Source organism: Pan troglodytes, chromosome 19, assembly GCF_028858775.2.
Source record: "Pan troglodytes isolate AG18354 chromosome 19, NHGRI_mPanTro3-v2.0_pri, whole genome shotgun sequence".
Lineage (NCBI taxonomy): Eukaryota > Metazoa > Chordata > Mammalia > Primates > Hominidae > Pan > Pan troglodytes.
This window is the reverse complement of record NC_072417.2, coordinates 87,068,745-87,095,639: the sequence shown is the minus strand read 5'-3', so window position 1 is coordinate 87,095,639 and position 26,895 is coordinate 87,068,745. Positions and strand designations below refer to the sequence as shown.

Genomic DNA, 26,895 nt, shown 5'->3' with positions numbered 1-26,895 from the left:
CCGTTTGGTTCCTATTCCTTGCAGTGGGGTGTTTGTTCTTTTACTCTGCACTATTTTGCAATAAATGTTGTTATTGCTCACTCTGGGTTTATATTGCCTTTATGAGCTGTAACACTCACCACGAAGGTCTGCAGCTTTACTCTTGAAACTAGTGAGACTAGGAACCCACTGGAAAGAAGAACAACTCCAGACGCGCCGCCTTAAGAGCTGTAACACTCACTGCGAAGGTCTGCAGCTTCACTCTTGAGCTAGCGAGACCACTAACCCACCAGAAGGAAGAAACTCCAGACACGCCGCCTTTAAGAACTGTAACACTCACTGCGAGGGTCCATGGCTTCGTTCTTGAGGTTAGTAAGACCAAGAACCCACCAATTCCGGACACAACATGGTAATATATGGGGACGCTATCCTTACAGTGAGGGTTAAGCTTTAAATCACAATGAAAGCTTTTTGTTTTTCTAGCGTAGCAGTGAGAGAGAATAAGTCCTCTGGAGTCCAGGATTTGGGTTCAAATCCAAGCTTCACTGTAGCTGTGTGACCTGGGTTTATCATTTTGCCTCTTTGAATTTCGGTTTTTATTGGCAAAATGATAACATTAGTTCCTACATCATGAAAAGCACCTAGCACGGTCCTTGGTGCCTTGTAAATGCTTGGAAAATTATCCTTTTTCCTGTGGTTATGGTTCTAATAGACTGAGCTCTATGAGAGCAAAAGTGGGTGTCTCACATCCACTGCTTTCTTTCTGATACCCTGAACTCTGCTGATAGCAGCAAATATTTGCTGAATCGTTGTTGAACAAGGAATGAAGGAACACCGGGTTTGGAATCAGGGTCTCTTTTTGAGACGGAGTCTTGCTCTGTCTCCCAGGCTGGAGTGTGGAGACTCCATCTTGGCTCATTGCAAGCTCCACCTCGGAGTCACGCTATTCTCCTGCCTCAGCCTCCCGAGTAGCTGGGGCTACAGGCGCCCACCACCATGCCCGGCTGATTTTTTTGTATTTTTAGTAGAGACCGGGTTTCACCATGTTAGCTAGGATGGTCTCAATTTCCTGACCTCGTGATCTGCCTGCCTTGGCCTCCCAGAGTGCTAGAATTACAGGTGTGAGCCACCGCACCCGGTCAGGGTCTGTGTTTCATTTACGGACTGTGGGGCCAGGCCGTACCCTCTGAGCTCTGCAGATGCAAAGTGAAGAAGTCATGGATTGGCCCCATAGGCATGTGACGATGAGATTAACTGGGAGGCACTGAGATAAAGCTAAAGCACGTGAAGTGTTTAGCTTGGTACTCGGTGTCAGGTCATGTCTGATTTTATTAGGAGCTTATATTCCATTCTGTAGCAGCTTGCTATTTTTATTTTTTATTTTTATTTATTTTAATTTTTTTTGAGACAGTCTTGCTCTGTCGTCCAGGCTGGAGTTCAGTGGCGCCGTGTTGGCTCACTGCAAGCTCCGCTTGTCAGGTTTGCGCCATTCTTCTGCCTTAGCCTCCGAGTAGCTGCTCGGCTAATTTTTCTATTTTTGTTTAGTAGAGATGGGGTTTCACTGTGTTAGCCAATATGGTCTCGATCTCCTGACCTCGTGATCCACCCGCCTCAGCCTCCCAAAGTGCTGAGATTACAGCGTGAGCCACTGTGCCCGGCCGCAGCTTGCTATTTAAAAGCATTTTTATTTCTATCACCCCTCGTGATCCTCAAAACAACCTGTGGGCTGGGCAGTCTTCATCCCACAAATAGAGTTTCAAGCCGGCCACTGGAATCCCAGTGCTTTGGGAGGCCGAAGCGGGGGGATTGCTTGAGCCCAGGTGTTTGAGACCAGCCTGAGCAACATAACAAGATCCTTTAACTATAAAATTAAAAAAAAACAGTTTCAGAAAGGTGAAATGACTTGCCAGCCACAGTGTCCAAGCCCCATGGCACTACCCGGCCCCCTACCTACCCCGCCTTCCTGTTTGTCACTTTTATTCCAATGCAACTTATTTGGTCCTTTGAGAGTGTCCCAGACTTTTAAATGTAGGAGATGCTGGAGCTCTGTGGTATACATAAATCTCCTTTCTTCGAAGCCTGCTTCCACCAGGAAGGACCCCCAGGATGAAAAGACTTAACAGTCCAACAGGTTATCAGCCCACTTTGGAGAGCCCTTTTCTGGGCCCCTACCCTAGTGGGGAAGCACACACAGACTGCCAGGCTGTCATTCATACGGAGTTCACCCTGGGAGGAGCAGACAGATTACTGTGTGTGGGGCAGGGCACTTCCCACACACTTGCGTGGGGTTTGGAGTGGGGACGGTGGCCAGGGGCCCTGTGTATACACATTTTTTTTGTTTGAGACAGGGTCTTGCTCTGTCTCCCAGGCTGGAATGCAGTGGCGTGATCACGGCTCACTGCACCCTTGATCTCAACAAGCAATCCTTTCATCTCAGCCCCTCAAGTAGCTGGGACCACAGGCACGTGCCACCAGGCGTGGCTCATTTTTTTTTTTATTTTTGTAGAGACAGGGATATCCCTATGTTGTCCAGGCTGATTTTTGAAATGTTCTCAAGCGATTCTCCCACCTTGGCCTCCCAAAGTGTTGGGATTACAGGCATGAGCCGCCGTGCCCGGCCAACGCATGATATGCTCTGTGCTGACAGATTTCTTCTGAGCTAACAGATGTTGTCCTTTGACCCATATTGACCCTGTTGGAACACCCTAAATATTCTTTTTTAGCTGTCTCTCACCAAAACATTACAAAAGTTAGGCAGTTAGAGCTGTTTTTCAGATTTACCTGGCTGTCCTGTCTTTTTTTTTTTTTTTTCTTTTTTGAGATGGAGTCTTGCTCTGTCACCCAGGCTGGAGTGCAGTGGCGTGATCTTGGCTCACAGCAACTTCTGCCTCCCGGGTTCAAGTGATTCTCCTGCCTCAGCCTCCGGAGTAGCTGGGATTACAGACACCCACCACCACCACGCCCAGCTAATTTTTGTATTTTTAGTAGAGGCAGGGTTTCACCCTGTTGGCCAGGCTGGTCTCGAACTCCTGACCTCAGGTGATCTACCTGCCTCGGCCTCCCAAAGTGCTGGGATTACAGGTGTGAGCCATCACACCTGGCCCATCCTGAATTTTCATCTGCTAAACCTAGCAACCCTAAGGACTGGTGACTTCCCAGGGTTGGGGCAGCTGCAGCTCCTCCCAGCTCCACTCTGAAGAGCTGGGGACCAGCCTGCCTTCCGGTCTCACCAGGAGCAAGGGAGATGCCAAGCTCCTTGGATGCTTCTCTGAGGAGACTGCGAATCCACAATAAAGGAAGCGTCCTTGGTAATGTGGAGATTTACCATCTGAAGGGCACCCCTCCCACTCGTAGGTGTGGTTAGTTCCTACGCACTTTTCTAGCAAGTGCTCTGTTTGTTCAGGGACACAGGAGGAGGCCCCCATCAATTCTTTCCCGTTCCCACCGCCCCCTGTCCCCCAGAGATTGAGAGTCAGGAGGTGATCTTCCCTCTCGCTTCCATTACTTTAGCGCCTGAGTTACTGAGCCATTATCCCTTTAAGAGTTCTTCATTCGACCTCAGGCAACAAAATCCAAGGAGCTGCAGAAGCGCTTCCCTCTGCTCCGGGGCAGTACCTGCCCACTGGACTCGCCATTCATTTAGCTCTTTTATGGGCTGCCTCTGTGGCTCATGGCTAAACGACCTTGGGTGAGACCTTAAACTCCCCGAGATTTATTTTCCTAATCTGTAAAATAAGGTGGTTGAAATAGGTGCTCTCTAAGGTCCCTCATTTTCTGTGATTTCTTGCAGCCAATCTGGAGACAAAGCCCCCCATCCCAACATAATAGAGTTAAAAGGCCATGGCCCAGCCCAAGGGGCCATCAACTTTCTCCAGCTCACCTCCCCAAACCTTCACCCACCTCATCATGCAAAGCCAGCAGCTCAGGAGGTGGGAAATTGACAAAGTTAATAGAAGACAGGAAAGGACAGAGTTGGGTTGAGATTCCCTCATTCAATGAGCAACGTGCATGAGGAATTGATTTCCCCCACCTCCTGTTTACTATGGTTTTTTTCCCCCTCTGGTGCAGGGAAGAAAGGCTTTGCATCAAGATGAGTCCTTCCACAGTGAGACTGCGGCTTACCCAACATGTTTATTATTTCGGGAGCCCGAACACCTGTCACAATAACTTGATTCCCTTGCCCTTGCTTTTCTTTGGCTTGTTTCTTTTTTCCTATAGACAAACAGTTTCAGAGGAAGATCAATTCCTCCTCAGTTGTAGGTTCGGGGTTCTATGGAGGTCTCGGGGAGGGCCCAAGGTCTCAGCAGGGCTGCTGTGGTGGGAAAGCTGCTGGTGCCTCTGTCTCTCCAGAGGGGCACTTTTTTGACCGAGGACGTGAGCCTCCCAGCCAGGAGTCCAAATGGCTGAGGAGCCCCAGCGACACCTTTGCAGGCTGGGGTACCAGCAGCTCCTGCTCATGCCTTGGTCTCTGAGTAATCAAGATGGCTGGTGTGGGGGAAGGGAGAGCAGGTGGCTCTGATAAGGATGAAATAAAATGAATGTGTTTTCAAAGTTTCCCCCAGGCCCCAGCAGGATTCTGCAAAACTGTAATCCTATTTTGTAAATAGATGGAATTGCCTTTTCTTTTTTAACCCATTGGAGATGCAAAGCCAGCTGCTCTCTCTCTGTCTTAATGCAACCGGTGAGAGTGGGGAGGCTAAGCTGTCGATTAGTCCCGGCGCGTGGATGAGGTAAGGGAGCTACAGTGCGGTGAGGGCCCCAGAAACCTGTGCTGTTTGTTTCTGAAGCTTGGACTAGTCGATGCCAAAACCAGTGGTCAGTTAATACAATTCAGAATTAGACTTGGCAGACCCAGTGGGACACTGTGAGGCAGAGAGAACTGGTGGCTCCTCTGAATCTGTTCTGAGTCTTTTCTGACCAAGGGTCTGGGCTGATGTTCTTGGGACAGAGACTGGGGCCACCCACAACTGTTGCATTTCCAAAGGTGACAAGGGGACCTCAGCCAAACACCTGGCAGCAGAGCTTTAGCATGGGGACTGGACCTTACCCCAGGCACTGGAGCTGCTGGATGATGTGAAGGCTGGGCACAGTGGCTCACACCTCTAATCTCAGCCCTTTGGGAAGCTGAGACAGGCGGATAACTTGAGAACAGGAGTTTGAGTCCAGCCTGGGCAACATGGGAAAACCCTGTCTCTACAAAAAAAAAAAAAAAAAAAAAAAAAAAAGCTGGGCCTGGTGGCACGCACCTGTAGTCTCAGCTACTAGGGAGGCTGAGGTGGGAGGATCATTTGAGCCCAGGAGTTCAAGACCAGCCTGGGAACATGGCTAAACCCTGTCTCTACAAAAAATACAAGAATTAGCCAGGTGTGGTGGTGCATGCCTGTGGTCCTAGCTACCCGGGAGGCGGAGGCAGGAGGATCGCTGGAGCCCAGAAGGTCAAGGGTGCAGTGAGCTGTGATTGCGCCACTGCACTCCGGCCTTGGTGACAGAGTTGGACCCTGTCTCAAAAAAGATGTTAAACAGGGCACAGCGTGATGGCATGTGTGTCTTAGATGCCTTTGCTGGCCAACTGGAGGTGGGGGTGGGTGACTAGGACTGCAGGAAGGAAGACCAGGTGGCAGTGCTGTGGGAACCCAGCTCAGAGTGATGGTGGTGGCCTTGGCCAGCGTCGCCCAAGAGCAGAGCATGAGCTCTAGGCCTGTTAAGGATGGTGGGTCATGGCTGGGTGGTGTCTGTTTGGGCACTGGGTGGGTGACGGTGTCATCCACGATGGTAGGGAGTGTGGAGGAGGAGTCCGTTGGATGAGTGGAATTTGTGATGTCCCACATTTGAGGTCCCTGGAACTCAGCGGCAAGGTCTGGACACGTGTGTCTTCGCGGGCACAGAAGGTGCGGCACGAAGACCAGCTCTTATCCAGAGGCAGAGGAAGAGGACCATCAAATTGGAGCAATTTTGATGACACATTCATTAAAATTCGTTGAATTGTACACTTAAAGTGGTGAATATTATGTTTAAGTTATACCTCATTAAGGTTGCTTTTTTTTTTTTTCTTTCAAAGAAAGACAACGAGGAGGGGAGCAGCTAGAGGGATGGAAATGGGATCACATGACCTTGCGAGAAACAGGGAGAGAGAACGCTGCGTCTGCTCCCTTTTAGAACAGGTGAGTGGGGTCAAAGGGCTGGAAGGTTCTGTTCTACCCAGCAGCTGGCAGCTGCCATGACCCTTGGCCAGGCAGTCTCGGGGAGGAGGTGAGAGCAGGAACTTGATCACGGTAGACTTGGGGGGCTTGGCAGGGGGGTCAGATTGGGTCTCCTTCGGGATTAAGTCATTTCCTAGACCTTTGCCATCTCCTGCCCTCAAAGATTGAGCTCAGGAAAGCAGAGTGAATTACTGGTGTTCAATAATTCACCAATAATTAGGGATACCACTGGCTGGAGTTTGGGGACTCTTAGGACTAATTGTGACGAGCAGTACCAGGTGTCAAAAGCCATTTATTTTTTAATTGTAATTTTTAGTTGTGGGGTACCTGTACCTGCATGTACTAGTGGGGTACAAACCTGCAGGATGTGCAGGTTTGTTATGTAGGTAAACGTGTGCCATGGTGGTTTGCTGCACATGTCAACCCACCACCTAGATATTAAGCCCAGCATGCATTGCCTATTTTTTTTAGCCATGTTTCCTAATGCTCTCCCTTTCCCCATCCCAGCTCCCAACAGGCCCCCCCGCCCACCCGTGTCCATGTGTTCTCATTGTTCAGCTTCCACTTGTGAGAACATGCAGTATTTGGTTTTCTGCTCCTGCATTCATTTGCTGAGGATAACAGCTTCCACCTTCATCCATGTCCCTGCAAAGGACATGATCTCATTCCTTTTTATGACTGCATAGTATTCCATGGTGTATACGTACCCCATTTGTCAAAAGCTATTTAAAAAAAACAACAGAATTCACAGGACAAGGGTTGTCATTGCACAGAGAGGGGGATGACTTGTTAGTGGGCCAGGAGTGCACCCTGGCTTGTCCCTCATCTCCAACCAGTGCCCTGACAGCCCTGCGTGATCAGGCAGGAAAAGAAGGGCTGGGGACAGCTGGAGCTTTCTCTGGGGGCTGCTGTTGTGGGGAGGAGGTGCCACTGCGTGGCTTAAATAGGTGCTGGGGGACAGTATTCACAGGCTGTCCTCAGGCATCTCTTCCTTCCCCTTTCCATTCTTTGAGGCTCCAAAGTCTTTTCTGAACTTCTTCAGTGAGTCAAGGCTGGGTATAATCTACAGCTGGAATGAGGTCTTTTCTGGGAAGCCACAGGGTGTGGGGCTGAGTGAGGAACAGAGCACCTGCCTGGCTTCCAGAAGAGACTTTGCCCAAGACCAAAAGCGACCTGGGGCTCCATGGAGCCTGAGGTGTGAGGTAGCCCAATTTCCCAAAGGTCATTTTCCTGAAATCCAGTGCACCCCATGGCCAGTCCTCCAAAGGGTCCATTTGCTGAATTTACTTGCTGCCTTCAACTCTTCATTTTTGTTGACTGGTTTTCATTTTGTCTTCATAACAGCATTTTAAGGGATTGACCTACAGCTGATAAGAGGTGCTTTAGGTTGTTAGGCCCGGAGGCTGACACAGGCTATTTCATGTAATGGGGTTTATGGACAGACAAGGCAATACGAAGACAGAAACCTCATGGGGATCTGGGAGCAGCCAGACTGTCAGGAAAGAACAGGAAGAGAAATGCAGCCAGCATCCTGGAGACTGGGATGAAGGTCATTTGGGATCATGGCAGCTCCAGGAGCCAGGTGTCTTTGCCACCCAACAGCTAGGCTGCATCCTGGTCCTTACCAATGAGTGAACACATCTGTGGCAGCTTGACCAGGTGGCTGTTGGGTTGCGTGCAACACGAGGGCAGGAACTCTGTCCCATTCCTTACTGTGTCCCCAGTGCCTGGCATGCAGCAGGTGCTCCAGGATGTTGGCGTACATGAAACTTGCCACCTCCTCTCTTGGGCTCTTCCCCTGTATTCTGAGGTTAGTTCCGATTCAGATCTGCCTGTCAGGGCAACAGCACTTAGATTCTTCTGCAAAGCCTCCTTGCATCCCAGGAAGTGGACAGGTGGGGACAGCCACAGTCATCCTGGAGGCTCCTGCCTCCTCTCCACCAAGCCCAAGCCCCTAGAGTTTCCTGGGCAGACCCAGGATGCCAGGACGCTGTGGAAAAGTACTCCATCCCCGCTACCACCCCTGGGCCCCTGCCCCCGGGGTAGTCTGCAGCAGCCCTGCTGGGTTTAAGTTCTTCTTCTGAGAAATAGAGGTGGCTTTGCCCCTCAGGAGGCTGGTACCTTTGGAGCCCTGATGCCCTCTACCCACCAGCCACTAGATAATGGGAAATCATTTCTGGTGGGAGGAAGCAGCGTGGGGCCTTCTGTGCATTGGAGTTGTTGCTGCGTAACTGCAACAAAGGGAAATGTAGGGCAGTAACCCTTCTGGCTCACCACTCATGCTGTTGAGAACAGCATCAACCAGAAAATACCCACTAATGGCCTTCACCCAATCTCCTTCCAGATAATGATAAATTATGTGTATTTTTAGTTTGGAATTGAATTTCATCTCTCCATTGCTGGTGTTTTTCAGGTGTTTTTTTTCCTTCTCCCTCAGGGTTGGAAAACTAGACGTTTGTGCATTTACTGTGTGCATTTATTCCTGGCCAAAAATTGACATATGGACTCATTAATTCCTTTACACTTGTTCTCACCACCCCCCAAACACACATCTGGCTGGACCAGGAAGGGAGCTGTATCTAAGAGGGCTCTTCTGAAGGCATCCTGCAGACCTGGGGAACAGGTGTGTCCTGGAAGCAGGAGACTGGCCCCTCTCAGTGACCATTGGTTCCCACACTTGTGTGTGCCCCCAAGTTCCCAAGTCAGTAGGTTGGGATAGAACGCAAGAAGGTGCATTTCTGAGGAGCTCCTAGGTGATATTGAGGCTGCCAGGTCAGGGGACTGCACTCTGAGAACCAGTGGCCTAAATCCTTCCTCCTGAAAGTGTGGTCCTAGAACCAGCAGCATCAGTATCACTGGGGAGCTTGTTATAGATGAAGACTCTGGGCCCTCACCCCAGTCTAATAAAAATTTTCATTTTAACACAATCCCAGGTGATTTGAATGAATATTACAGTTTCAGAAACACTGGCCTAAATGATTTCTCAAAACTCAGCCCAGTGGCCTCGACCTTGGCTGAAAGATTAGAATCATGTGGGGAGATTTTAACATTTCTCTAAGCCCAGGCTGCACCCCAGACCAATTAAGCCAGCATTTCTGGGGCTGAAGCGCAGGTATCTGTGTTTTTAAAAAGCTTCCTAAGTGATTCCATGTGCAGTGACATCTGAGAACCACTGTTCAGGCTGGAGGAATCAAATCAGAAACATATCTCACCCAACCCTGACCTTGAATGGAGAAGGGCAGAGTTCTTCCATGGCCACTCATCCATACCCGCTTTTTTGGCCCAGAGAGAGTTCAGCCTTGCTTGACCCATGGTTGCCCATCTTTCCAGTGTGCCTTGCATGGGTTTTGGGAGCCCAGTGGCTGCAGCAGCACATCCTTCTTTCTGATTTCAGTTTAGCCAACTGCGGCAGGTGGGGAGTGGGAGAAACAGCCAGGATTGGCCAAGCCAGCCTTTGCTCACCTCATTGGCCTAATTAGAGCAGGGCTCATGTACAGTTCTGGAATTTCACTACATAAGTCCTTTTGAATTAAATCTGGAATGTCAAATACCGAGTGAACCTACTAGGACTCTCCCCATCCTGTGTCCATGGCAGACATCACCAATTGATCAGCGCACTCTTTCTCATTGAGCCCAGAGGTGGCTTCAGAAGACTTTCCTAGTCTTTCCGGGGTGCTCTAGGCAGCCGGGGTCAGCTAGACCGGGCATGGGAGATGGAAGCTACTTGCCTTCCCAGGTCGAAAACATCAGCCCCTGTCACAGGAAGACACACCTGGGGCGAGAGTATCAAGTTCTTGAGTGATTCATACTCTAGTAATACACACTCCAGTATGAATTACTTATCTGTTCCTTTCCAGGGTTAACCTAGAGCAGGTTTCTAAGTGGGCAGGAAGGAGGTGGTAGGGAGAGGTCTGAAAGGTGAGATGCTGTCCTGGGAGGCAGGGCTGGGGAAGCCCAAGTCAGTACCGGGTTTTGGGGGAAAAGAGGATCCCTTCTTTGTCTTCCCCTCCTCTTGCCTCCAGTGCTAGAAGGTTTTGGCTGAGAAGACCCAAGGGTGAAATTCTCTTATCCCCTTCTCTGTACTTGGGGCTGGGGCTCAGTCTGACAATTTGGGGAAGGCTCTTTCCTCTTCTATCATGCATTTCATTGCGGCCAGTTCTTAGACTCAGCCAGGATGGTATGGGTGTGCAGAAAACAAGCGGGGTTGGTGGGGTAGAGATCCCCGTGCAGAGCCTGGCGTCCTGGGCCAGAAGCACCCTGGGGACTGTCGAGTGGATGACAGCCGGACACTGCAAGGCCAGCTAGAGGTACTATTCTATCCAGCTGCGGGGTGTGGTGGAGTGTGTGGAGGAGGAAGGACCAGCAGGGCCCCTCCTCCAATCCTGATCTTAACTTCTCCCGAGTGGACCTGAGGAAAAGGAAACGACATGAGAAGAAAGCAAAGAACAAATACTGGAGTGTGTCCTCCAGAGCAGCGGGAGCCTGCTCAGTAGAGTAGTGTGGCAAGCAGGTAGAACACAGCACCTGAGCTCACAGGCAGGAGAGGATATGACTTCCAGGAGGAGAAGGAAAGAAGAAAATAAGAGATGAGCATGAAGAGGCTTCTCCTCCAGGGCTGTGCATTTATTCATTCATCCATGAATGCAATGCTTCTCATCAAACACCTACTCCGCAAAAGGCTGGAAGCTGCTTAGCCCTTTCCTGTGTGGAGGAGTCCACTTTGTAGGAGAGGAGTGGCTTGCAGGCCATCTTGGTGCCATAGAGCCTGGGGGCAGAGGAGGTCTCACCAGCTCGAAACACAAGAGGCACTTGTAGCTTGGGAGGGTGATGGAGACCCTCAGGAGACTGGTTCAGCCAAGAGCTTGGTCTTCAGAAAAGTGACGAAGCCTGGTCCCTACTTGCCCCAGTGCAGATGGAAGGCAGCCAGTTGGATGTGTGCTCAGTAGCAGACCCTCAAGGTCAAAGGATGCTAAACTAATGGAGCTTGGAACGTCCTCCAAATAGTCTGCCAAGTCACGGGGAGCTGCAGAGGAAGGGAGGTTAGGCACAAGCAGCCCTAATTGCATTTGATGACCTGATATTCATGCCGCAGAGGATGCTGGCCACTGCTGGCTGCCTGCTTCACTTCTCACCCCTTCTCTCCCCTCCCTCCCCTCCCTTCCCCTGCCAGGCAGGCCTAGCAAGCTCTGAACTGCCCCTTTGCAGCTGGGGAGATCAAACGGAGAAGCGGACCCTGACCTCTTTGTCTAAGAGCCTTCCTTCCTTCCTTCCATATTCTATTCGTGGGCTTTGGGGAAGAGGTTGGCAGTCTCAGGCTCCATGAGTGTCCCCTGCAAGAGTGAAGGGCAGCAGCATGAAAAGGCTGGGCTGTGGGTCTTTGAGAAATGGTCGGAAGGAATTTAGGTGGGTGAAGAAGAGCCTCGCCTGTCTTCCTGGTTTTGTCCCTGGCATCTGAAAGGTACCCCCAGCTTTTCTGGCAGTTAAGAGTAGGAACGAAGTATGGGATTGTTTTGTTTCGTTGTGTGGCTGTGCAAGTGGAGCTTTGGATCTCTATGAGCAGTTTGACAGTGTATACATGTGTGCATGCATGTTTGTGTATGTATATATGTGCATGCGTGTGTGCATGTGTATATGTGCACATGTGTAAGTGCATACATGCCTGTGTGTGTGTGTGTTCTGGAATACCGGTTTATCTGCCGTACTTGAGAATGTGTGTTGGGGTGAAGCTCTCTGCACGGACCAGGTCCTATGAATCTGTAACAGGAGAGGTCACCTCCGGAAGTAGAAATAGGCTACAGTCCTCATGGGAGGGGACATATTTAGAAGCTGGAGTTATTTTTCCATCCCTTAGGTGTGGAGCTCAGTGTTGCCCTGCCCGGCCCCACTGAATGACCCTTTCCCTGAGAAGAAACTGACACCAGGAGAGGCTGCCGTAAACTGAGGATGGGTTTAGTGAGGTGGTCCCGCTAAGAGGTGAGGCAGGGGGCTTGATGACCTCCGATGAGCCCCAGCTCACATGGACAGCCCCATCCATGTCCTGGACCTCGGCAGCCTGGCCCAGGCTCCCCTCATGTCCTAGGACCATCCTAGCCCCAGCACTCACGGACGGAGGCTTTGCTGACTTTCAGTGACCTTGACTCCTCACCCTCCCCACTTACATAGAGAGGCTTCTGCACTGCATGGTCTGTCTTTGCCACTCCAGAGCCAGCCTTTAAAATGACCTGCTTCATCTCTGCTGTGATGGGAGTCTGAGGGGTTGAGAAGTGATACCTTCCATTTCTACTTTTGATGACAGTGCCAAATGTGGTGATGCGCCCACCTCTCCCCCTACCCCACCCTATCTCGTCCCTCAGAGTCCCCGGAAGCCCCTTCTCCTTCCTGCTCCCAGGGCTCCTGGCTGCCCTTCCCTAGCTGCCAGCAAAGCCCATCCTGCCTGGATGGATGGACCTGTTTGCTGGGGAGAGTATTTATTTCGAGAGGCATTTCACCTCAGCTTTGATGTGCTTGGCTTATTACCCATAAATATCAACTAACAGAAAAGGGATGGCCTCTGAAAGGAGAAGTGGATGTTTTGGAGGGAGACCAAGAGCAGACAGATTCCCGGGGGAATGAGGGAACCGTTCACGTGGCCTCTTCAGTGCCATCCAAAGGGACCCCGGATGTGCCCTGCCACTGAGTCAGGCCTGGCTGTAGCAGTGGGTCCACTACACAAGACCTGTGCCCTCCAGGACCTGGGTCTCTTGGAGCTAGATCCTAAGCCAAAATCCAGCCACGGGGCAATGGGACAGGCGGGGGTATGCGGAGGGCCTGGTTAGGAACCAGGGTTGAGGGACTGTGGCTTGCAGGGGTTTCATGGCAGAGACGACTGTTGGAAAGGTCTTGTTGATTGAGCGGAGGAGGGGAAGGGCATTCCAGGAGGGGGAAGAGCAAAGGCATAGGGGCCCACGGAGGAGGGCCAGGGGCCTGCAGGGTGGATGAAGAGCCGAGCATAGGGAGGGGGTAGAAAATGCCCACAGGCAGTGAAAGGCTTTGATGTCTGGGTTTCCAAACCACGCAGGGGAGTTAGAGTGGCTTTCCTTTTTGGACTCTGGGGAGTGAGCTTTGAGGGTGGTAATGATCCGAGGTTCCCTGCCTCAGCCAGGACAGATCATGCAGCTGACAAGGCAGACCCTGCCCAGGGATCGCTCTCCTCTGATTTCACGTGGGAGTCCACCGTCTCCCAGCTGTGACCTCTGCAGGAGGGAAACGGAGTCGACCTCATCGACCCGTCCCTGAGTGGGCAGCTCTGTGCTGGGTGCCATTTGATCTCTCCTGGTGTCCCCTGGGTGGCCCTCGAGGCAGGCATGTTGACTTCCACCAAGCAGGTGGGGAGAAGGACTCAGAGAGGGTGCAGAGATGGTCTGGGGGTGCACAGTTGCAACCACAGTCTAGGAATTCTCAGGCAGGGCGGCGGGACAGGGACACCTTCATTGAGGATGTGCTTTTGGCTGCCAGGCAGTTTAGAAACACCTTCTTCTCTCTCTCCTTGCTTTCCCTGGGCATTTTCTCTGGAGGCCTTAGAAACAAGACAGAATCTTTCCCACTGGGATGCTCAGGCTAAGGTGATCCTGCCTGGAGGCGAGTGGAGGGGACAGTGTGAGACTTTCCCAGCCAGGGGGGAGATGCAGCCAGGTGGCCCCGTGGCCCCTGTGGAGCAAACCCACAACGTGCTCTCAGTAAGGCCTGTGTGGAGGCAGTGGGGGGTACCATCTGGACCTTCAAAGAGACTACGTGACGGAGGAGTGTGTGTGTGTGTAAGAGCATATGTGAGAAAGCGTGTGAACGTGAGCACGTGTGTGTGTGCAAATGTGTGTGAGCGTATGTGTGAGTGGGACCATATGTGAGTGCATGTGTGCGTGAGCAAGTGTGTGAATGTGAACGTGTGTGAACGTGAGACAACATCTGAGAGTATGTGTGAGACTGTGAGTCTGAGTGTGGGTGAGAGCATATGTGACTGAATGTGTGTGTGACTGCATGTGTGAGTGTGAGTGTGTGAAAGTGTGAATGAAAGTGGTCTGAGTGCGTGTGAGAATGTGTCTTTGTGTGAACTGTGAAAGTGTTGCATGTGTAAGTGTGCATCTGCATGAATGTGTAAATTGTGAGAGTGTGTCAGTGTGAGTGCATCTGTTTGAATAGGCGCCCATGTGTCTGTGTATCTGAAGGAATAAGCACGTGTATGAGTGTGGTGAGCATGAGTGTGTGAATGCGTCTGTGTATGTCAGTGTGTTGTGTGCAAATGTGTCTACAAGTGTGAGTGTGCGTTTGTGAGGGTATGGTGTGTCAGCGTGTGTGTGTGTATGCATTTCTGTGTCAGGGTATGTCTGGTGGGTATGAGGGTATGCGAGTGTGCATCTGTGTGGATGTGCATGAGTGTGTGTGTGTGTATCCGGAGGCTGAACCTCACCAAGCATCATCCTCTGAGGGCCAGGGTGAGCTGCCCTCAGCCAGTCCTGCCTGGACCCCTCCACACACTGAAGGCAGAGCCCCCCGACTCATGGGTCAGCAGGTGTGAGGGAGGGAATCCCACAATGACCGTCAGCCCACGAGGACTTTCCCAGGGGGAGGTGAGCGGCCCCTCCTCTTTGCTCCAAGATCCTCCTTCACCACCCTCCCACTCCCCTGATGCATCCCAGGGCTGACCCCAGACCCCAGTAGAGGTTGCTATTAAGGCCCTTCACTCTTCTTGAGCCCCTAGAGACAGGCATGGAACCCACGCCTGACAAATCACAGGGCCTATCCCTCGTACAAAAGTAATCAGTCCGAGGGGGGTGGGGGGCATGAGAGCAGGGCCAATCAGAGTCCTTCCTTTGAGATTGGGCCATGGATCCTGCCAGCAGGAACTTTTCTCGGGGGATGCGGGAGTGGGAAGGTGTGAATGTGAGGTGTCTGGTGGCCGTCTTCATCAGTGCGGAAGAGAGCCTGTCTGCGACCAGAGACAAGCACAGATGAAAACTGGGTAGGGGTGTGTGGGAGAGGAGACAGATGGATGGACTCATGGATGGAGTTGTAGACAGAATTGGTCCCAAAGTCCTGGTCCCCACAGTCTTTTCTTTAATTCTGTGAGCTGTCCCAGAATCCTCTTAGCTGCAAGAGCCAATAAATCCCTGTTTTGCTTAAGCTAGTTGAGTTCAGTTTCTGTCACTTGCAAATTCCAGAGTTCTGAGTGATTTATCGGCCTCCATGGGGCTGTGCCCAGCCCCACTGTGCAGCCTTATCTCTCGACTACGGGGGCGGCATTATATGCATCGGCTCTTTTCTCCTTCCTCTGCAAAATGAGAGTCAGATGTCCCCTTTCAAGCGTCTCTGTCCCTCTCCCTTCCCCTACTTGGTTGCTGATACGGTACATGGTCTCCAGTCTTCTCCCTGCTGCAGAAATACAGTAGCATACTTAGAGAAGTTTCCAAAGGCCTGGGCTTGAAAAATGTTGAGAAACCCTGAGTGAAGACATAACTCAGGTTCTCCTGGGCACTCTGACATTGAGGACCAAGGGAGCAGGACTGAGACGGACGGGAATGAGGCCTCCTGGACCATGGTGTTCTGTTATTGTTTGTTTTTGTGGAGATGGGGTCTTATTACGTTGTCCAGGCTGTTCTTGAATTCCCAGCCTCAAGCAATCCTCCCTCCTTGGCCTCCCAAAGTGCTGGGGTTACAGCCATTGCTCCCGGCCCCAGTGCTCTGCTTTTCTTGACATGGAAGCTACTTCATTCACAACATCCCTTCCTTCACTCTCCTTGTTTATATTCAATGACATGAATATTTATTATTAGGCTTCAGCCAGTTTATTGATTTTATTTTTTTCTAAAATGGAAATATCTGGGATTTTCCACCTCTTTATAACAGTAATTCACAGTCATGATAATAATAGTAAAATAAAACCAAGTTACAAAAAGTGGAAAATTTCCTGACTTCAGTGCTGGCCTGCGCTGTAATTAATGCTACCTGTGTGCCCTACAAGGTCTATCTTGAGTTTGGTTTCTCACATGAGTCCTTCCCAGCAAACTCGTGTACATTTCTCCCCTTCTGGTCACTTGGCCCCTCTGGTAATCCTGGCCTCTTTTGTCCCCAGACCACGTTCTAGAATTGTAGAATCCTGGCAAGAAAAAGGCAGCTCGTCTAGCCTTCTGTCCAGTGGAACAGCCCCAGCCAGAGCAACTGACAGATGGTGAGCCGCTGATGTCTGCACACGGCCGAGCCGGGCAGCTCACTACTTTCTGTGGCAGCCCTTCTACCATGGGGCAGCTCTAATTGCCGGAAAGTTCTTCCCTTTATTTAGCTGAAATCTGGCACCAGGATGCCCTTGGTTGAAGGCCTGTCCTCTGGAACACCACAAAGTCAATCTGTTATTCTTCCACATGACAGTTTTCACACTGTTGAAGACAGAATATCCCTTGTGGATTTGCTGTTTCCGTGGTTAAACACCCTGATTTCTGAAAAAACACATCAAAGGAAGAACAGCGTGAGCGCCCTCACTGACCTGGTTTTCTCCTGGTCATGCTCTCTGTCTTAGTCCGTTTTGTGCTGCTATCACAGAATACCACAGATGGGTAATTTAGAAAGAAAATAATTTTATTTCTTACAGTTCTGGAGGCTGGCGAGTCCAAGGTCATGGGGCCCGCATCTAGTGAGAGCATCTAAGCTGCATCATCCCATGGCAGAAGGTGAAAAGGCAAGAGAGTGTGAGGAAGGAAGAGGGCAAGCGGGGGTCGAATTCACTTTTATAACAAGTCCACTCTCACAATAACTAACCTTTTCCTGGGATAATAACATTAATCCATTCATGAGGGCAGAGCCCTTATGACCTAATCCATTCTTAAATGTCCCACCTCCCAACCCTGTTGCATTGGGGACTAAGATTCAAACGCATAAACTTTGGGGGACACATTAAAACCATAGCACCCTTTAGTATTCATCTTAAAGTGTGGTACCTGGCCAGAGCAAAATTTTCCAGGGGAGTTAGACTCCAGGAATCAGCCAATGGGATGTGGTGATCCCATGCTGCAAACTTGGCACTGCGTGTGCAACAGAATCACTGGTAGCATTACACAAATACCTGGGTCTTATCCCCAGAGATTCTGGATCAGTAAGTCTGGGGTTAAGCCTAGGAATGTGTACTTTAAAGGAGAGCTTCACAGCCCTTTCCATCCAACGGTCGTTTTTCTGCAGGAAAATGGAGATGTGCAGATAAGATGCACTGGGCATGGCACTGTGAAGCCAACATATTAGTCAGGACTCACTTATTTGCAAGTGATAGAAATCCAACTTAATCGGCTCAAGCAAATGGGGAATGTATTAGTCCAGGAGCTTTGAGGGATTCTGGGACAGCAGTAGGAACCTGCCTTCAGGGATGAGACTGAGGATGAAAAACTGTTGCTCCTCTGCCTGCTATCTTGTTTGGCTTCATTCTGGGAAATAATCTCTGTGTGGTGAGAAACATGGCCACAAGTAGCCCTAATTCATATTTTCCAAGCTTATCAACCTCAATTGGAAAGTAAATTTTGTCTTTTAGTGTATTTAAGTTAATTCTAGGGAAGGATTTTTATTGGACCAACTTGAGTCTTTTAACTGACCACTGTGTCATGTAGATGGAATGTTTTTTATTGGATCATGGACTTACCACTTCCCTAGATTGGAGAAGGTTCAGTATTGGGTGAGGGAGAATGAACCATCAGGAAAATGTTGCTGGGCACATGCCCACTATAGTCAACCTACACAAAGGGCTGGCTAGATTTTTCTCAGGGAAAGAAAGCTTTATTGCAACTTTTAGATGGAGGCAACATTTTTCTAGTAATAACCAGATTTTTAAAAGCCTTTAAGGTCACCAGATTAGGATGATGCTACTGGGATGAAAATAAGAAGAAATGTTGGTTCAAATGCTAGTTCAGTCATTTATGAAACTTGATTTATGCCAGCAGAGACTGGTGATCACATCTATCTTGAATTAATCTCTACTTGTTTCACTGGCACAAACCTTGTCTCATCAGTCAGACTGAAAACAGCTCAAAGCCTGGAATTACAAGATACACAATTTTTATGTTTCTTCTTATACTCAGGTCCAGTATGTTGCTGGTTACCCAGTAAGTAGAATGCACATAATGTATTTCACCTCTTTAATGGACACAGCTTTATGTCTGCCTCTAGTTTGTATTCCCTCCCATATGAAAGGCCTAGGTCTGCTATGGTTTGTGTGCCTCAAAATTCACGCATTAGAAACATAATCCCCAATGTGAAACTGTTGAGAAACAGGACCTTTAAGAGGTAATTAGGTCGTGAAGGCTCTGCTCTCATGAATGAATTAATGGCATTATCACAAGAGTGGGATCCTGATAAAAAGGGTATGTTTGTCTCTGTTTCTCTCTTGGTTTTGCTCATGTGCACTCTTGCCCTACCACCAACTACCATGGAATGATACAGCAAGAAGGTCCTCACAAGATGCCGGCATCATGCTCTTAAACTTTTTGGCCTCCAGAATCATGAGTCACATAAACTTCTGTTGTTTATAAATTTCCCAGGCTGTTGTTTTCTGTTATAGCAACACAAAATGGACTAAGACACGAAATTGGTACTGAGAAGTGGGACTATTTTTTATAACAAATACTTGAAAATATGGAAGCAGATTTGGAACTGGGTAATGAGTAGAGGCTGGAAGCATCTAGAGAAGCTGGTTAGAAAAAGTCTAGATTGCCACAAATGGAGTAGTAAAGAGTGATTCTGCAGAGGGCTCAGAAAAAGAGAAGAAATGTAGGTAAAGTCTGAAATTTCTTAGAGATTACTTAAGTGGTTGTGATCTGAATGTTGGTAGACATATGGATGGTAGAGGCCATTCTGATGAAGTCTGAGATGGAAATGGGGAAGAAGGTATTGGGAACTGGAGTAAAAGCTATCCTTGTTATAAAGTTGCATAGAACTTGGCTGAATTATGTCCATGCCTGAGGGCCTTATGGAAGGCAAAAATTAAGAGTGGTGAACCAGGATATGTGGCAGAAGAAATTTTTAAGCAAAATAGTGAAGAAGCTGTCTACTTTTAATCATATACGTTAAGGAAATAAATGATTTGAAGATGGAATTTATAATTAGCAGAAAAGAGAAGAAGAATGAAAAGATCTTAAAAATTTTCAGCCTGACCATGTGAAGAATGAAAAAACATGTTTAGGAGAGCAAACTAAGGATGTGGTTAAGTGACCATTTGCTAAGAAGGTCAGTACTGATAGGAATCAACAAGACAATGGGAGAGTGAACCTACTGTGGTTTGAATGTCTCCTCCAAAAGTCACATTGAAATTTAATCATCAATGTGACAGTATCGGGTGGCAGGAACTTTAAGAGGTAATTAGGTAATTAAGAGGACTTTTTCCTCATGAATAGATTAATGCTATTATTGCAGGAGTGGTTTAGTTATTGCCAGAGCGGGCTCCTGATAAAGGGATAAGTTGTGCCCATTTCTTTCTGTCTTGTGTGCAAACTTCTGCATTCCACCTGTCTACCACAGGGTGGTCATTCCCTGATGCCAGCATCATGCTTTTGGACTTCCCAGCCTCCAGAACCAAATAAACTTCTTTTGTTTATAATTTACATAGTCTGTGGTGTTCTGTTACATTGGCAGAAAACAGACTAAAACAGACTCCAAATGCATTTCAGAGATCTTTGAGGCTACTCCTCCCATTACAGGCTGAGAGCTCTAGCAGGGCAGAATGATTTTGAGGGATGGTCCTGGGGTACCCTTCATGGGCTTGCTGCCCAGAGCCACGTTGGGCTTCTGTTCCCCACATTCAGGTGCAGAGCTCCTCAGCCACCCCAGCCATGGCTCAAGTAGGCCCAGATGTGGCCTGACCCACTACTCCAGAAGGTACAAGCTGTGAATCTTGGCAACATTCACATGGTGCTGATTTTGCACATGTACAGGATATAAGAGCTATGGGGGCGTGACTTTCTCTACCTAGATTTTAAAGGATGTTGTGGACAGTCGAGGGCTGCAGCCACAGACTTGTCACCAGGGGCAGAGCCACCATAGAAAGCAGCCCCTACTAGGGCAATGCCAAGTGGAAATGTGAAGTCAGAGCTATGACAGAGTCCCCACTAGGGCAATGCCTATTGGAGCCATGAGAGTGGGGCCATTCCCAAGACCCCAGTACTATAGAGTAACTAGCTTGAGCTTGCAGCAACAGACTAAGAGAGCTGCTGGCGGCCAGGCATGGTGGCTCATGCTTGTGGTCGCAGCACTTTGGGAGGCCGAGGTGGGCAGATCACGAGGTCAGGAGTTCAAGACCAGCCTGACCAATATGGTGAAACCCCTCTCTCCTAAAAATACAAAAATTAGCTGGGTGATGTGCACCTGTGGTCCCAGCTGCTCAGGAGGCTGAGGCAGAAGAATCACTTGAACCCTGGAGGCAGAGGTTGCAGTGAGCCGAGATTGCACCACTGCACTTGAGCCTGGGCAACAGAGCGAGACCCCATCTCAAAAAAAAAAAAAAAAAAAAAGGCTGCTGGTCTGAGACTCCAGTCCATGAGATCTGCTGGGTGAACTGAGCCCAGTAAAACCATGGTTGTGGGGCCCAGTCTTTATCCTAGTGTTTCCAGAAGGCAGGGCATGGAGTCAAGAAAAGTTATTTGGAAGACTTAAGACTTAATGTTGTTTTCCCCATTTGGTTTTGGACTTACTTGGGGCCTATTACTCTTTTCATCTTGCCTATTTCTTCCTTTTGGAATGGGAGTGTCTCTCCTACGCCTGTTCCACCATTGTATTTTGGAAGTAGATAACTTATATTGATTTCACAGCTCATAGCTGGAGGAAATTTGCTTTAGGATGAATCATGCCTTCCATCTCACCCACATCTACTTTAGGTGAGACTTTGGATTTTGGTCGTTTGAGCTGATGCTAGAATGAATTAAGACTTTGGAGACTGTTAGAATGGGATGAATATATTTTGCAGGGTGAAGATATAAATTTGGGGACCAGGAGTGGAATGTTATAATTTGAACACATCCCCCAAAATTCATGTATTGGAAGCACAATCCCCAATACAATTGTGTTGAGAGGTAGGACCTTTATGAGATGACGAGGTCATGAGGGCACTGCTCTTGTGAATAGGTTAATGGTATTATTGTGGGAGCGGGTTCCTGATAAAATGGATAGGTTAGGTTCCTTTCTCTCTTGCTCTTATTTGCACATACTTTCTTGCCCTTCCCCTTTTGCCATGGGATGACATGGCAAGAAAGCCCTCATCAGATGATAGCACTATGTGCTCTTGTACTTCCCAACCTCCAGAACCATAAGCCAAATAAATTTCTATTGTTTATAAATTACCCAGTCTGTAGTATTCTGTTATAGCCACACAAAACAGACTAAGACAAGGTCTAACATATTTTTGATATCATAGCTTCAAGTTAATACCGTACCTGAGGGTAAGAGAAATAGTTAGCTGACCAACAAAAATATGTTCCACATCCATGGTGTATCACCATTTCTGGAAAATAGCTGCTCAGTCATGGATTATATTTTCCAGCCCCTCTTGCATCTAGGTAGGTCCATATGATTAGTTCTCACCAATGGAATTTGAATGGAAATGATGCATATTACTTCCAGGCCAAGGTGGTTGAGCATTGGGTGGGAGATTCTCCATGTTTTCTTTCTTTTCTCATCTTTCAGCTCAATATAGGGAATCCCTAACAGAGGACTTCCAGGATATCCTAGGGACAGCAGAGCCTCAAGATCCAGGGAGGATCCTGGATACCTGAGTCACCACTTGGAGGGGAATCTCCTGGAAGAACTGATTGATCAGCAACATCTACATTCAACTTGAGGTGAGTGAGAAATAAACCACTGAGCAGTTTTATTAAACCACCAAGATTTTTGGGCCAGTTGCTAGCTTTAATTACCCTAATTACTACAGTCAGTAGGCTCAACTGGTGCTCAGTGTTGCTCCTACTCCCCCTTTCTGTGTCAAATTACCCTAGAGAACAATCGAACTTCGCATCTTAACCATTACCAAATCAGATTGTCTTGGTGATTTTAGCCTGTGCTGGGCTCTGTAAGAAGAGGGGTGCCATGTCTGGGTCTGGAACAGACTGCTCCATGGTTGATCATTTTTATTGTATTTATTAATTCTTTTGTCCATTCATTCACTTATTCCTTTATTAGCTCAGCCTAGTGTGCCGATTGAGCACTAGAGGTGGCATAGTTCTCTGCTGGTTTTTTTGCCCAGCTCTGTGGACCAGTGGGCCACACTCCCCAACACAGGTGTGGTTGTGGCACCTCTCAACACACCTTTTCCAGTTTACAGTTGGACACCATGCAGGGTGTAGGGCAGTAAAACATCAGAAACCACACCAGTTATTTTAACAGAGAGAATTTAATAGAAGGACTTGGAGTATTGGAGAACTGCAAAAGTTCTGTGATACTTATGAAGCAATCATAAAGGTAGCAACTGCAGGAAGCAGCCACCATCCCTAGGGCTGAGGGAACAAGGGAAGAGATTGGGATTATTGGAATTTAAAAGCTTGGTGGAGAGGCCACTAGGAGCTGAAACTCAGAGCTCTTCAGGGATGGGGCAGGTGCCAGTTGCTGCTGGGATTTCTGAGAGGGCACAATAAGGCACCTTCTGTTCTGAAGTGTGGGACAAGCACATTGCAAACTAGGACCAACTACTGACAATGGAACCAGCTCTACCACCAGATTGAAGACCCATCACCAGAGAGGGACAGGAAGCAAAGGGAAAGTAACAAGTCCTTCTCCCTCTTCTTGCCTGTCTCCTGAGTGCCCCCTACTGGCAGGAGCTAACTGGGTGCATCAGGAGAAGCACAACCATGGTTTGCAGAGTATGACTGGGAGGTTTGGAGGTAAGAGTCAGCAGTTTAAGAACCAGCACAGAAAGTTCTTAGCTTGGATCTCCTGATAGGTTTGCCGCGAGGGCCCTTCTTGGAGTCTGAGATCCTAGGAAACAGCTCTTGTCCACAGCCTCCCAGCCAGTCGCAGGGCTGACTTCTTGGTCACACACTGATACCTGAACCCTGGTTTCCAGGTCCTAGAGAGACTCATGTAGACAGGCACCAGACTTCTCATGTGTGGTCTGTACTGTAGGCTCAGAAGGAGGAATTTTGTGTCATTGGCTATTCAAGGTCAGCTGCAGATTGATGCTGGGGTGCAGGGATAAGATCAGCCCTGTGGATCCTCCCCCTAAGAGGAGCAGCTGGAGGACTGCAGCTCCTCCTGGATTTTCCCAGGAAGGCAGCCATTACCTCTCAGTGTTCTGGCAAAGAGGACTGCAGTCCTTTCATTTATTGCCACGTGACCTTGAGCGAGTGAATTACCCTCTCCAAGTCTTGATTTCTTCCTCTGAAAAATTCCCTCCGAGGGTTGTTATGCAGATTAGGGCTAATGTATATAAAATACAGTGCCTGGCACATGGTAGATACTCCGTAAGTGGCAGGAATTGTTATTTATCAGAGTGGGGGATGACAGAAGCAGCCTTTGCCCTTGAGGCCTCTGTGGGATGGCATCAATTCTCCGTGGTTGGTGAAGGGGTCCCAGGGAGCAGAAGCATGGGCAGAGAGAGGGCACCTCAGTGCTAGACAGTCCTGAGCCCTCCCCCAGGGGTAAGCCTTGGCCCAGAAGCCCTGGAGGGGCCAGACCCACAGGGAGAAGGCTGCCCCACCCTGATGGGGCACTTGGAGGCCCAGGGCAAAGGAAACTGCCCTGTCTAGTGGGCGCCTGCCTTCCAGCCTGTGAGGGCCACAGGACAGCTCCTGCAGTGGTCCAGGGGAGGCGTGTGGAGATGCCTGAGCTGCATGCACAGTTTCCAGAGCCTGCTGCTGTGGAAGTTTGGATGTGAGCGAGTGGGTGTAAAGAATGTCAAGCAAGATTCGATTACAATTTTTATTTTGGAAAAACCTTCATCAAAATATGTATATCTAATTAGGACAATTACAGCACAGGAACAAAAAACTGATTAAAAATCAGACACTCCATAAATTACAAGTGTTTTGCTCCAGCTGGGGCACATCTCCGGCTGCTGAGCTGCAAGGCCAATCAATGGAGCTGGGGCTCTGGGAGCAGGAGTGGGAGGTGGTGACACCCACGACAAGACATGGAAGGGGCTGCTGAGTGCAGGCTGCAGGGGACAGGGAGGCAGCTCAATCTGCTCAGGGCCAGAAAAAGTGGCAGTGCCCTCTCCGAGCAGGGGCCTCTGTCAGTGGGGTCTGGGGAGATGTGGACATGCCTATATGGGACAAGTGTGTGTGTGTGTGCGTGTCTGTGTGCACTTTGCTGATCTGAGTGGCAGATCATGTATGTGCACATGTGTCTGTCAGCATATGAACATCTGTGCAAACATCTGTGGCACTGCAAGAGGATGCAAATGCCTGAGCAGAAGCAAAATGCACAGCAGCATCTGGAGCCTGCGCCAGAGGCAGGCTGTGTGCAGAGGGACAGCGGGCAGCGAGCATGTCATATGTGCCCTGGGTGCTACGTGCATGCTGGCCTGGGTGTGATGTGTGTGCAGGGGATGGGGCACAGTGTGTCACAGGCAGGCGGAGCTGCCCTTTGAAGACATCACAAAATGAGGTCGTGTCCATGAATACAGCTGCCCTTTATCGAGTGGTTTCTGTGTACCAGGCATTGTGCTAAATCCTTGCCTTAAACCCGCTCAGCAACACTAAAAGGTAGATGTGGTAGGCAGAATTATACTCCCTTCTCCCAAAAGATAGGCACATCCTAATTCCTGGAGCCCTACATGGCAAAAGGGACTTTGAAGATGTAATTAAGTTAAGGATTTGGGGCTGGGGGGTTTATTATTATCATAACTTGGGTGTGCCTTTAAAGTGGAAGAGGAGGTCAGAGAAGGAGATGTGATGACAGGATGGTCAGAGAGATGCTGTGCTGCAGGCTTGGCAGACAGAGGTAAGGGACCATGCGCCAAGGAATGTGAGCAGCCTCTAGAAGCTGGAAAAAGCAGGGGAAATGATTCCCCCCGAAGCCTCCAGAAGGAACGCAGACCTGCTGACGCCTTGCTTTTAGCCCCGTGAGACCCATGGCGGACTTCTAACCTATGGAATTGTAAGATCATAAATGTGTGTTGTTTCAAGCCATTAAATTTGTGACAACATGTTACAGCAGCAATGAAAAACAAATATAGTAGGCAATGCTATCCTGCTACTTTATAAGTGAAGAAATGGGAGCTCAGAGACAGACATAAAGTGGTTTCCTGAGCTCACCCAGTCAGTAACTGGCAGAGCCACACCCAGAGAGGCAGCCTCACCCCCAAATCTAAGCTGGCGTCTCCAGCCCGACCACTGCACTGCACTGTCTCTCACAGAGCAAATAGCAAGGGGCAGACTTCTAATTTCCAGGCAAAGTTAGAGATGTCCTTCCTTAGTTGCCAGCTCAGAGAAGATGGAATTGAGGTCCCTATTCTGGGAAGAGAACATTGAAACGCCTGGACACGTTCCATTTAAAGCCTTCATTGAAAGCAGCTTGTGTATTTTCCCTCTAAGGAGGGGAAGGGGGCTTATGTCTGAGCTGGGATCTAGCTTTGACATACGGTGTTCTCGGCATCCACAGCCAGTCCCCTCAGAGCACAACTCTGGGCCTCAGCCCCCTCCACTCCCTTTCTTCCTGCTCAACCCAAATCCCTCTTAAGTCTGCACTCTTCTGGACAGAGCTTCTGCAGCCTTTGGAAGCTCAGGGGATTACTGTGGGTTCAGAAGCTCCCTGCCTTGGGCAGAAGGGCGGGGTGGGATGGGCTTAGAGGCCTACTGTCTGCCCCACACTATCCTTGTCTGTGGCCATGAGCTGGCCATGCTGTGCTGAGAGACCTAGAGCCCCTGTCTGAGACGATATGGCATTGGGAAGAGGGGGATGCTGGAAGAGAGTGTGGGGTTAGGAGACAGGTGAGCTGGGCCCCACCCTTGGCCAGCCCAGCCGCTGATCCCTTTGGGAGGCTTTCTAGACTCACTCCCCCTGCTGGGCGTCAGTTTCCTTATCTGTGAACTGAAGCACTTAAATAACATTGCTGAGACTCCCTCTAGCTCGGGGAGTGAGGGTTCTCTTCCTGCCTGCATGCTGTGGTCCAGCATCCTGGGGCCCACAGGTGTTCCTGCCCTACTTGCGTTTTTTTTCTTTTCTTTTCCTTTTTTTTTTTTTTTTTTTTTTTTTTGAGACAGAATCTCACTCTGTCACCCAGGCTGGAGTGCAGTGGCACAATCTCGGCTCACTGCAATGGCCACCTGAGGCGATTCTCTTGCTTCAGCCTCCCGAGTAGCTGGGACTACAGGTGTGCACCACCACACCCAGCTAATTTTTGTGTTTGTAGTAGAGACGGGGTTTCACTATGTTGGCCAGGATGGTCTTGATCTCTTGACCTCGTGATCCACCCGCCTCGGCCTCCCAAAGTGCTGGGATTATAGGCGTGAGCCACTGCGCCTGGCCCCTACTTGGCATTTTCTATAGGGAGAGGTAGGTGTCACAGGAGAGGAGCAAAGGGGTGTCAGGTTTGTGTTTTGGCCTCTCGGGGACTGGGATTGGGGTGGTGAGAGCTGCTTGGCAGGAGGTTGTCCTAAACTCAATGCTAGGGCCACCCCTGATACAAATCCCACATTGTGCATTGTTCCTCACCCCAGGAGGATGCTTTCTTCCAGGTCTGCTGTCCTGGCAGCTTCCTATAGCCGCAGGGCATGGGGGATGTTGT

General features: G+C 49.4%; 1 long non-coding RNA gene across 1 annotated transcript; it reads left to right on the top strand.

Moving 5' to 3' along the window:
* On the top strand, positions 1-25,326 carry LOC107969320 (uncharacterized). Its single transcript, XR_001711083.3, has 3 exons — positions 1-347; positions 6,038-6,140; positions 21,861-25,326. It is a non-coding gene; the product is annotated as an uncharacterized LOC107969320 (long non-coding RNA).
* Positions 25,327-26,895: the final 1,569 nt, after the last annotated feature.